The 13390-nt window shown below is 32.1% G+C and overlaps 1 non-coding gene across 1 annotated transcript; it reads left to right on the top strand.

Moving 5' to 3' along the window:
• Positions 1-6600: 6600 nt before the first annotated feature.
• Positions 6601-6707, top strand: LOC139856701 (small nucleolar RNA R71). The gene has a single exon (XR_011762164.1). It is a non-coding gene; the product is annotated as a small nucleolar RNA R71 (small nucleolar RNA).
• Positions 6708-13390: the final 6683 nt, after the last annotated feature.

Here is a 13390-nt window from a genome sequence, read left to right as displayed (position 1 = left end):
TAATTATATATTATATTATATTTATATACATAGTTAACTTGTAATTTTTAGTCCGTTGCGTCGAGCGTTAAGAGTTGACTCTGGTCCCGGTTCCGGATTTTCGAACGTCCTCGCGTACAATTTAATATCTTGTACTTTGCGTTTTGAATCTTGTACTTTTGTAATTTCGAGACGTTTCTTATCAATAATTGGAACCTTTTTGATTGTCTTTTGTACTTTTGAGCTTTTTGGTCGTTTGCGTCTAAAATTCGTCGAATCTGTCTTTTGTCTTCACCTTTTATTATAAAAACGAATATCACTTTTAAATAGAACAATTGCAACTAAAAGCTTGTCTTTCTTGAGGAATAATGCTATGAAATATATGTTCGTTTTTAGCATTATCAAGGAGCGAGGGCGTTTCGGATCGTTGTCCTAGTCCGTCCCTCGACAAAATTTTAATATTTGTCAATTTAAAGCGCGGTTTTAAAAGCAAAGATTTTTGGAATTTTTTTTTTAATGTTTTTGGCATACTTTAGTTCAATAAGATTAAAAATAATGATAATAAAAGTTCTCATCCCTCCCTTGGGTAGAGCAATTTCGGTTCAACGACCTAGTCTTCAACTCACGACGAATTTTAAGTATCATATTTTTAACTTAGCGAAATAAAGTAAATTTTTGTTTTTAAATTCACACCAAACTTAATTTTAAAATGCATAAAATTAAAAATTCATATTTTAAAAATTAAAAATTCACACCAAACTTATATTATATTTTTGTTTTTATACATACAAACTTATATTAAAAATATTAATTTTTCAGATATTTACAATTTTAAATATATTGATTTAAAAATTTTAGAATATTATTTTAATATTAATTTTAAAAACATGGTAAAAATAAAATAAAAATCTTTTTGGTCTTTTATCCCACTTTAATCAATCAAATGTTATCAAAAATATACGCCCCTCTTTTCGGTAAAGTAATTTCGGTTCAACGACCTAATTTAACCCATGACGAATTTTTGAAATATTTTGGTTGAATGATTAAAGATATTTATACCTTAAGAATAAACGGTAAATTTCGCAGTGATGTAATAAATTTTTGTATGATATCAATAATTTCGGTCGCAAGACCTAATTTTATTGAATACCAATTTAATACTTTATAGCGAACAATTTAGCGTTTATTATCAAAAGGTTAAAAATAAAAATAAAAATAAAAACTGTACAAACTTACCTGTGAGATAGATTTCTTAGTGATATGCTCTAGCCCACTCATAAGATAGTCGGACTAATTGGTTTTCCTTAGCTACATAGGCGTAACCTCGAGCATTTAACATTTTTTTCTTCTAAACATATGACGGTCCATCTTTGCATAAAGTAACAAATTCGGTATATGAATAGGTTTGATTATTTGAACATTTACCTTCGTGTGACCATTTTCTGCATTTGTGACATCTTTCAAGGTGTCGTGCTCGTCTTTTCGCTGCGAATTTTGATTTTCCTTTACCAAATTGTAACTTATTATTTTCGCATCTGGATTCTTTTCTTACTCCGTCCAATTTACCTCTGATTAATGATACTATTTCACTTGGAAGGGTGTCATTATTACGTTTAGTGATTAAAGCGTGTAGCATTAGACCATGGTTTAATTCACAGGAAGTCTTCATCTCGTAAAACCTAAAAAAAATAAAAATTCAGAATGGGGGGAGAAGACTAGTTCTTTAGGGTCTGCTAGGGAAAGACCATTCGGGTTCCATTTTCGAGAACTACACGAAAACAGAAAATCTAACTCTAACAGAAATACATATTATCCTTTAAAGACTTGATTCTCCCCACACTTAGTTAGCTGTGGTATCGAAATTGTGATTAACTTCGTTGTCAACTTCCATTGGACTATCTATGTAATGTTTAACTCTGTGACCATTAACCTTAAATTCAATCCCATTTGAATTTATTAATTCTACTGTTCCGTATGGGAAAACTCTTTTGACTATAAATGGTCCAGACCATCTTGATTTCAATTTTCCAGGAAATAGCTTGAATCGTGAATTGAAAAGAAGAACTCTGTCTCCTTCTTTAAATTCTTTGGAACTTCTGATTCTTTTATCATGTCATTTCTTCATTCTTTCCTTATAGATCAACGAATTTTCGTATGCTTCATGTCTTAATTCTTCTAATTCGTTTAGTTGACTTAACTGTAGACGTCCAACTTCATGTAAATCAAGATTACATGTCTTCAAAGCCCAAAATGCTTTGTGTTCAATTTCTACTGGAAGATGACATGCTTTTCTGTAAACGAGTTTAAAAGGTGTGGTTCCAATTGGAGTTTTGTAGGCTGTTCTAAAAGCCCAGAGTGCATCCTCCAATTTCATGGACCAATCCTTCAGATTTGATCCTACGGTTTTCTCTAGAATACGTTTTAAAGCTCGGTTAGTATTTTCAACTTGTCCACTTGTTTGTGGATGATATGCGGTGGAGATTTTATGAGTTACTCCATATCTTTTTAGAACTTTCTCAAGTTGATTATTACAGAAATGAGTACCCCGATCACTTATTAAAGCTTTCGGTGTTCCGAATCTTGCAAAAAGACGTTTTAAAAAGGCGACTACAACTCGTGCATCGTTAGTTGGGAGAGCTTGTGCTTCCGCCCATTTAGATACATAATCAATGGCTACGAGAATATATAGATTATTATGAGATTTTGGAAATGGACCCATAAAGTCAATACCCCAAATGTCAAATACTTCACATACTTGAATGACATTTTGTGGCATTTCATCACTTTGACTTATTTTTCCGGCCCTTTGACAAGCATCACAGGATTTGCAAAGAAGGTGTGCGTCTTTGTAAATTGTAGGCCAATAGAATCCAGCATCATAAACTTTTCTTGCTGTGAACTGAGGCTCATAATGCCCTCCTGTTGGTCCTGTGTGACAATGGTTTAAAATTTTACTAGCTTCATCTCCGAATACACATCGGCGTATTATTCCATCGGGACAACTTTTAAACAAATGTGGATCCTCCCAGAAATAGTGTTTTATATCACTAAAGAATTTCTTTCGTTTTTGGTACGATAATCCTTTTTCAAGGAATCCACATACTAAGTAGTTTGCATAGTCTGCAAACCATGGAATTTCACTATAATCTATCTTCAATAGATATTCATCAGGAAAGTTGTCTTGTATGGCCGATTCATTTAGAACTTCTAATTCAGGATTTTCAAGACGAGAAAGATGATCAGCGGCGAGATTTTCTGCTCCTCTTTTATCTCGGATTTCAATATCAAACTCTTGTAAGAGTAAGATCCAACGAATTAATCTTGGTTTAGCATCTTGTTTTGAAAATAGGTATCTAAGAGAGCAGAATGATCAGTATAGACCACTGTTTTAGCTAGAACAAGATATGAACGAAATTTGTCAAAAGTAAAGACAATAGCAAGGAGTTCTTTTTCAGTAGTTTTGTAATTTGTTTGTGCTCCTTGTAACATCTTACTAGCATAATATATAGGTTGAAATCGTTTTTTCAATCCTTTGTCCTAAAACGGCTCCCATTGCAAAATCACTTGCATCGCACATTAGTTCAAATGGTAGATTCCAATTTGGAGTTATCATGATTGGCGCATTAGTGAGTTTTTCTTTAAGTATATTAAAAGATTTGATGCATTCATCTGAAAAGATGAATGGAGCATCCTTTTCTAGGAGTTTATTCATAGGAGTGGCAATTTTAGAAAAATCTTTTATGAAACGTCGGTAAAAACCGGCATGCCCTAGAAAACTCCTAACTCCTCTAACATTGATGGGATGTGGAAGTTTAGCAATTACATCTACTTTAGCTCTATCCACTTCAATTCCTTCTTTTGAGATTTTATGACCAAGAACGATGCCTTCTTTAACCATGAAATGGCATTTCTCCCAATTAAGTACTAGATTTGATTGTTCGCATCTAATAAGCATTCGTTCAAGATTAACTAGACATGATTCAAAAGTATCACCGAAGACTGAAAAGTCATCCATGAAAACTTCCATGCATTCTTCTATCATGTCGTGAAAAATCGCCATCATGCACCTTTGAAAGGTTACAGGGGCGTTGCAAAGTCCAAATGGCATGCGTTTGTAAGCAAAAGTACCATAAGGACACGTGAATGTGGTTTTCTCTTGATCCTCGGGTGCTATTGGAATCTGAAAATATCCGGAAAAACCATCAAGAAAACAATAGTAACTATTTCCGGCTAATCTTTCCAACATTTGATCAATGAAAGATAAGGGAAAGTGATCTTTTATGGTGGCGTCATTTAATTTTCTATAATCAATACATACACGCCATCCTGTTACAGTCCTAGTAGGAATAAGCTCATTTTTCTCATTTGTAATGATAGTCATGCCACCCTTCTTAGGCACGCATTGAACTGGGCTTACCCATGGACTATCAGAAATTGGATAAATTAAACCTGCATCAAGCAGTTTAATAATTTCTTTCTTAACAACATCTTGCATATTAGGATTTAGTCTTCGTTGGCATTGCACATACGTTTTATGACCTTCTTCCATAAGGATTTTATGTGTGCAATACGAAGGACTTATTCCTTTAATATCATGAATCTTCCATGCAATAGCTGGTTTATGAGCTTTCAACACAGAAATGAGTTGAGATTTTTCATTTTCAGTAAGAGAAGACGATATTATTACAGGTAATTCAGATTCACCATGTAAATAAGCGTATTCCAAATGGTTTGGAAGTGGCTTTAACTCTAATGTCGGAGGTTCTTCTATCAATGATTTATATCGATATCTGTCTTCTTCTTTTAGCATTTGAATTTCTTCTGTTGTTGGTTTATATCCATTAGCCATAAGTGTAGCTAACATTTCAGTTTCATCAATTGGTTCAGTTCCTTCTCCTAAAGAACATTCTCCTGTTCCTTGTAATTCTGGAAATTCTTCTAACAATTCTGCATGTGAATCTATAGTTTGAATATAATAGCATGTATTATCTGCAGATTGCTCTATCAACAGAAAAGGTAACACTCTCGTCCTCTATACTTAGGGTAAGTTTCTTACCGAACACGTCTATCATTGCTTTAGCCGTGTTTAAGAATGGTCTTCCTAATATGAGAGGAACTTGAGAATCTTCTTCCATGTCCAGAATAACAAAATCTACTGGAAATACTAAAGTACCAACTTTAACTAGCATGTTCTCCATTATCCCTCTAGGATATTTTACTGATCTATCGGCTAGTTGTATGCTTATTCGTGTTGGTTTCAATTCTCCAAGGTCTAGTTTAGTGTATAGTGAATACGGCATTAAATTTATACTAGCACCTAAATCTGCCAATGCTTCTATTGAACTAAGACTACCCAGAAAACATGGAATTGTGAAACTTCCTGGATTAGATAGTTTTTCTGGTATTTTATTCAACAGCACTGCAGAACAATTAGCATTCATAGTAACAGCCGAGAGTTCTTCCATTTTCTTTCTATTCGTGATTAGATCTTTCAAAAATTTAGCATATCTAGGCATTCCTGAAATCACATCAATGAAAGGAAGATTTACATTTATCTGTTTAAACATATCCAAGAATTTGGATTGCTCGGCTTCAAGTCTCTCTTTTTTCATTTTACTCGGGTAAGGAAGTGGTGGTTGGTATGGTTTAGCATAAGGTTTAGCTTTAACTGTGTTATCTTCATTAACCTTTTCAACTACCGGTTCTTTTTCCTTATCTTGATCAGGTTGTGGTTCTTGTGGAGTAGGAATAGCTTCATCAGAAATTACAGGTATTTCAGGTGGTTTAAGTGTAATACCACTTCTTGTGGTAATGGCTTTAGCTGTTTTATTCCGGGGGTTAGCATTTGTATCACTAGGTAGATTTCCCGGTTTTCTTTCACCTATTAACCTTGCTAGGTTACTTACTTCTTGTTCCAGATTTTGAATAGAAGCTTGTTGATTTCTAAATGCTTGAGCATTTTGTTCATTGGTTTGTTTCTGAGATGTGAAAAACTGTGTTTGAGATTCAACTAGCTTCGTCATCATATCTTCTAAATTCGGCTTTTTATCATCGGTTTGTGGTGGTATGTTTTGAAAATTAGGTCTTTGCTGATTGTAAGTATTATTAGATACTTGTTGATTACTTGGACCTTGTTGGTTGTTGTATGGAACATTTCGATTATAATTCTGGTTTTGATTGTAAATTGATCTTGGCGGTTGATAATTATTCTGATAATTATTTCCAGGCCTTTGGTTTATGTATGAAACATTCTCTCTTTGTTCCATTGTTAGTTCAATACTGAGACAATCTTTTGTTAAATGTGTTCCTCCACACTGCTCACAACTAATTCGTATTGAGTGAATATCTTTAGTCATCTTTTCCATTCGTCTCTCGACAGCATCTATCTTTGCGGAAATAGAATCTAAGTCATGGCTAGAATCGGCTCTAGCTGCTTTAGATGATCTAATGATATCTTTTTCTTGGTGCCACTCATGTGAGTGGGAAGCAGTGTTATCAATAATTTTGTAAGCATCACTTTCTGTTTTCTTCATAATGGAACCACCAGCTGCTATATCGATGTCTTTCCTTGTAGTGATGTCGCATCCTTGGTAGAATATTTGTACTATTTGACAAGTGTCTAAACCATGTTGCGGACATCCTCTCAATAACTTTCCAAATCTTGTCCATGCCTCATATAGAGTTTCATTTGGCTTTTGTGTGAACGTAAAAATTTCTCCTTGAAGTCTCACGGCTTTAGATGCCGAAAAGAATTGTTTAAGAAATTTTTCAACTAAATCGTCCCATGTATCAATCGCCCCTTCAGGTAACGATTCTAACCAATCTTTGGCTTCTCCCTTTAAAGTCCAGGGAAATAACATGAGATATATTTGTTCATCCTCCACTTCTCTTATTTTAAATAGAGTGCAGATCCTATTAAAGGTATGAAGATGTTCATTTGGATCTTCCTTCGGCGCCCCACTAAATTGGCATTGATTAGTTACCATGTGTAGAATTTATCATTTGATTTCATAATCTGGCGCATTAATGTCTGGATGAGTAATTACGTGACCTTGGGCAGTGCGTTTAGCTCTCATTCGGTCTTCCATACTTAAAGGTTCCAGATTTTCCATGATTGAATTTGTTGAATCTGAATCACTAGAGGATTCTGATTTAATGGTTCGTTCCTCAACAATCTCTGTTTGAATGATTGGTGGTTCCGGAGGAAAAATTAATGGTTCAGGATCTATGAATTGTCCTTGAATATTCTCCGGATTCTCAATTGTGAGGTCGGGTTCAAAAAATGGATTATCGGAAATTTGAATTGGAGTACTTGGTCGACTGGATGATAATTCTGAAGAAAAATGAACGGCGAAAATATTTGCTAGATGTCTTGATCGAGTTACAGGTGGTGAACGTACAAAAGGTGATGAATGTTTTGCTCGGTGCATTCACTGAATATCCTCTTAGTTTTTAAAAAGAAAGAAAAATTATATAAGTTATCCAATTAATAGACTTTTCTGATTTTGCCCACGTTTCGAATAGCCAAACGATGCAGCAGAGGGGCAGGATTCGTTTGGTCTCAATATAATTGAGTACTGTTTGGCTCCAATAATCCGGTCCACGTACAAATCCAACTATTACTACGAATCAGAAAATTTTGATGTCTATCAATTTAACCACTTAAAACAATTTTTTGTTTGAAATTTAAAGAAATATTAGATAAGAAATAGAGAAAATTCTAAGTCCTAAAAACTAGAATGGCGAGAAATAAGAGAGAAAAAGAGCGTGTCGAAAAATGTCGGTGAATAAAAGATAAGAAAGTAGCGCGTCGAAACTTAAAAAGAAACTAAAATTTGTAGCGTCGTAAAATTCTAAAGCACCTAAATCTTAGTCTAAGAAAAAGCAATTAAGGGATTTTACGGCAAATCTTAAAAATCTAGAAATAAAATAACTACGGCAAAAAACTATGTCTTAAATTAAATACGAGCGAAAAAAATTTAAAAATATTACAAGAAACGATTAAAAAGGTACGAAATATAAAAAATAAAACTAAAGTTTATGAAAATATAATTTTTATAAAAATATAATTTTTATATTATTTATTTTATAAAACTATTAATTTTATAATTTATTAAAACTTAAAATAACTTAAAAATACAAATTAAAATAAAACTAAAACTAATTTTATTTAATTAAAACCCTAATTATTAATAATAATAAAATTTTAAACCCTAATTTCGTATTAATTGCAGTCCTAGGTTTGACCTGTCAGAAGACCTCCGCGAGTGTGGTATGGTCCAGTTCAAATGCTCCGCGAGTCGCGGAGGGTTCAATTTCTGCTCAAAAGGGGTCGATTTTTACAGGTTCAGTTTTTTTTTTTTTATATTTTTATATTTTTACTTTTTATATTATACATAAAATATAAATATAACTTAAATACAAATTTAATTTTAAAACTAAAATAAAAATACTTATAAATATTATAAACTCTTAAAAATATAAATGTATTTTTCTTTCTTTTTGAATTTTTATATTTTTATTATTTTTAAAACTTGTATTTATAAAAAGAACTTAACAAAAACTTTTATAAAAACTTTTTATTTTTTATTTTTAGCGTTGCGCTTTCGGCGTTTATGTTCCCCGGCAGCGGCGCCAAAAATACTTGATGTTATGCGAGGCGTATATGAAATAGTGTATATTTTACTAGAAAAAACTATTAAATACGATACAATTTTATACAAGATATTTATTTATTTATAGAATGGATATACCTAAACCTTGCTACAACACTTATAGGCAGTGTACCTAATCGTACAGTAGTGTAGTTTTTAGTAAGTCCGGTTCGTTCCACAGGGAAATCTTTAAACAAAGCTTAACGCTATATACAAATATATATATAAGTAATATTATTATTATAAAGGGGAGTTTTTACAGTTTAATGACACGTTTGTCAATTTTTAAAACTTTAGTCGCAGTTAAAACCTAATGTAAAATATTAAATAAATAAAAGACTTAATTTAAAGCGTAAAGTAAATAACGATAATGAAATTGCGAATAATAAAAGTGCGATAAAATAAAATTACGATAATTAAAAAGTGCGATAATTAAAAGTGCAATTAAATACAATGACAATAAATAAAAATGTGATAATTAGAAGTGCAATTAAATATGAAAATAAAGGAATTATGCTTATTTAAACTTTCATAATCATGATGTTTGACGTGTTGATTTTAGTTTATTCCCATGGGTTAATTGTCCTTTGTCCTGGATTATTTAATATGTCCGTCTGGTTTTTGTCCATAACAGTCCATCAGTCATAAATATAAAGTGCGAGTGTCCTCGTCAAATTATCCTTATACCCGAAGTCAAATATTCCAACTAATTGAGGACTTAAACTGTAACAAGATTTTAATACTTTGTTTAATAATTACACCAGGATATCGACTGCGTGTAACCCAAGGTTTTAATACTTTGTTATCAATTATGCCAAGTGTCCTTGTACATAATTTCACCCCTGTTTTAATAATTCTAGTGACTATTAATCCATTCCCGTGTCCGGTTAAATGAACGATTATTCGTACATATAAATATCCCGCCCATCGTGTCCGATCCAGTGTATATGGTTATTTATAGGTACCTCCAATTGTAAATCTTTATATTAAAATTAACAAACTATCATTTAGTTAAACAAATATAAAGCCCATTAATAGCCCATAGTCTAATTTCCACAAGTGTCGTTCTTTTGTCTAAACCCCAATTATGGTACAAAGCCTAATTACCTAATTTTAATATTTTTAGCCCAACATCATGATTACTTCAGCTTAAATAAGCATAATAATAACTTAGCTACGAGACATTAAATTAAAAAGGTTGAACATAACTTACAATGATTAATAATAGCGTAGCGTTACACGGACAGAATTTTGACTTACACCTTTACAACATTCGCTAACATACCCTTATTATTAGGATTAAAATTAAAATTAAAATTAAAATTATAATATATATATATATATATTTACGTATGATGAAAAGAAAATAAAGTAAATAATCCGTCGAATTGCATGGCCTTTTATAGGTGGATTTTTGATTTTGTGGGCTCCGCGAGTGTGGCCTTTTTGGGCTTTATAAGCTCCGCGAGTGCGGAGCTGTGGAATCCAGCTCACACAAGTTTGGCTCCTAGCTTGCCGACGGATTTTATTATATAAATATAATATAAATATATAATTTATATAATTAATTATATATTATATTATATTTATATACATAATTAATTTGTAACTTTCGGTCCGTTGCGTCGTTCGTTGAAAGTTGGTTCATGTCTCGGTTCCGGATTTTCGAACGTCCTTTCGTATAATTTAATATCTTGTACTTTACGTTTTGCGTCTTGTACTCTTGTAATTTTAAGACGTTTCTCATCAATAATTTGAACCTCTTTGCTTGTACTTTGTACTTTTTAGCTTTTTGGTAGTTTGCGTCTTCAATTCGTCGAATCTGTCTTTTGTCTTCACCTTTTAATATTTAAACAAATATTCCTTGTAAATAGGACAACTGCAACTAAAAGCTTGTCTTTCTTGAGGGATAATGCGATGAAATATATGTTCGTTTTTAGCATTATCACAGAGCAATCGAAATAGATCATCGAATTTAACCAAATAGGATTCTAATTTCCTTAAGAATCAAATCTTATTACAAAGATTTTCTCTAAATTCCTTGAACTCCGGAAATCAACTGTGACTACGTCACCGGTTAAGATGAACCTTCATTTACTCATTTCACTCTTTTGTGATAGCTTCACTCGTACTCTTCACAAAAATCATATCATTTTATCTATATTACTCACTGGTGATAAAACTCTATTTATCAACTCATATGAGTCATAAAAACATACTTATTGTCAGCCATGACCATCCCAATCAAATTTCGGGACGAAATTTCTTTAACGGGTAGGTACTGTGACGACCCGGAAATTTCTGACCAAATTTAAACTTAATCTAAATATGATTTCGACACGATAAGCAAAGTCTGTAATGTTGAGTCTCAAAAATTTTGAACTGTTTCATATATTCAATTGACCTTCGACTGTTCCCGACGATTCACGAACAACTATTTGTAAATAGATACATATATTTTTAAATATATAAATATGTATAATAATTTAAAAATATGGAATTTTTCTATGTACTTTTATCCGCCACTGGTTAACAACGGAGTACAAAATATTATCCCTAATAATACTGTCGCACAATCAAACAATTATATCGGCTACTAAATGTGTAATTCTTGAAAATCTTGTTTATTACCGTGTTATTATTATTATATTATTTATTTATATTATTGTTTTCAATTGATTGATCAACACCCGTGAATCAACATTGATTAATAAGATTACTGTGTTTATTTTTATTCTATACTATATTATTACTTTATGTATTATTAATATATATACACATACATATTATCTAAGAACCACCACCACTTGTGATCTTTTATTTTATTTTTTTTCTGTTTCTCACTTTCCATCACCAACCCAACAAACCACTTTATTCATCTTCCTTCTTCTCTATGCTCATCGATAATCACAACCACCATCGAGCCTTATGATTTTCGTTTTCTGTTTTGGTAATTCTGTTTGAACCAAGCCAAGGAAACCACCTGCCACAATCCATCATAAATCACCATCTTGTAGTTACTACTACCATTGAATCATCGCCACTTGTTCGTTGCTACTTATCCTTTGTCCCGATTACAAAACACTCGATCAAACCACCCTTCCTCTTGCAAACCACAAACCATCAAAAACCAACCTGTAATCATCGTTGGGCTGCTGCTATTTTAAGTTTTCTGTTTCGGTTCAAGAATACCCACATCACCAACTTGAATCATCTTCACCAATAATCAAAACAAAGTGTTACGGCTGCGTTCTATTATTGTTTTGACCAAACCGAAACCACCATGATTAAAGCTCCTATTTCCAGTTTCACTCACCATCGCCACCAGTTAAGTTAACAGCTGCTATATATATATATATATATATATATATATATATATATATATATATATATATATATATATATATATATATATATATATATATATATATATATATATATATTTTTTTTTTTTCTTTCTCTGTCTCACTGATCAAACCACAGAACCCACCTCTCATTTGATTACTACTAACCGCTACAGCTGTTTTGGATTCTATTGCAAACCGTCACCAAAACAAAACCCATTTACCACCTTTGTTTTCCATCACCACCCATGACTACAAACAATCACCATCGACCACGATATCAACCATCACCATATCACCAATCATCAATCTCGTTATCTTCATCAAATTAAACAACAAACCGTCACCAATTGTTCCTATACCTATTACTACTACTTCCGGGTACAAATCACCACTTCACCACCTTTCTATATTTTTTTTCTTCGTTTTCACGATTGAACATCACAAACCAATAGCCACCTCTATTAATCACCACCAAGACACTCACCATTGATGCTCAATTTCTATTATTTACTGTGTTATATCAAACCCAACACCGCCAGATTGCTTCAATTTAAAACCATCGTTGGATTGTGGGGTTGATTGTTTATTGCTTGTCGGCCACAAAGGGAAAGAGAGAACACGCAAGCATGAACCGCATTCTTTTTCTTTGGGATTTACAATTTGGGCCGACAATTACTAATTGGACTTGTGATATAACTTGGGCCAACAACCAAAAAGAATTTAAAACCTACCAAACCTAATTAATTAGGCCGCTGTAGGTTTATTTTTTTTTCTTCTTCTGCGTGTGGTTGTTACAGCTATTACAGCTGCTTTTGTCGAACCACCAAAAACCAAACACCTTTTCTTAAACGATGATGATAAACCAAATGATGATGGGGATGTTAGATTGAAGGGGTAATGTTATAATAATAGTGATGTTATTAATGATAATGATAAAACCTGGAGATGATATCGAAGTTGGGAATGAAATGAGGATGATTACGAGTAAATGATACTGATGATGATGAAACTGTGATAAAGATGATAGATGATAGTTAATGATATATGATTATTATAATTCTGGTCGATTTGATTTGGGAAGAAGAAGAAGAAATAAGAAATAGAATAGTCAGGTTAAATAAATTGGGTCGGTAGTTTAATCAAATAAACAGAATCAGAGGGACGGTTAAGAATGTTTAATTGTAACCGAGAGGTCTTGGGTTCGAGCCCCGACTGAGGCGTTATATTTTTTTAAACACTTATTCTTGTGAGGTAGTTTTCTTATTATTATTATTATTATTATTATTATTATTATTATTATTATTATTATTATTATTATTATTATTATTATTATTATTATTATTATTATTATTATTATTATTATCATTATTATCATTATTATTTTTATCATTATTATTATTATCATTAAAC

The sequence above is a fragment of the Rutidosis leptorrhynchoides genome, chromosome 6 (genome assembly GCF_046630445.1).
Source record: "Rutidosis leptorrhynchoides isolate AG116_Rl617_1_P2 chromosome 6, CSIRO_AGI_Rlap_v1, whole genome shotgun sequence".
NCBI lineage: Eukaryota > Viridiplantae > Streptophyta > Magnoliopsida > Asterales > Asteraceae > Rutidosis > Rutidosis leptorrhynchoides.
Note: the sequence above shows the minus strand (reverse complement) of the source record. Positions and strands in the feature narration are given on the sequence as shown.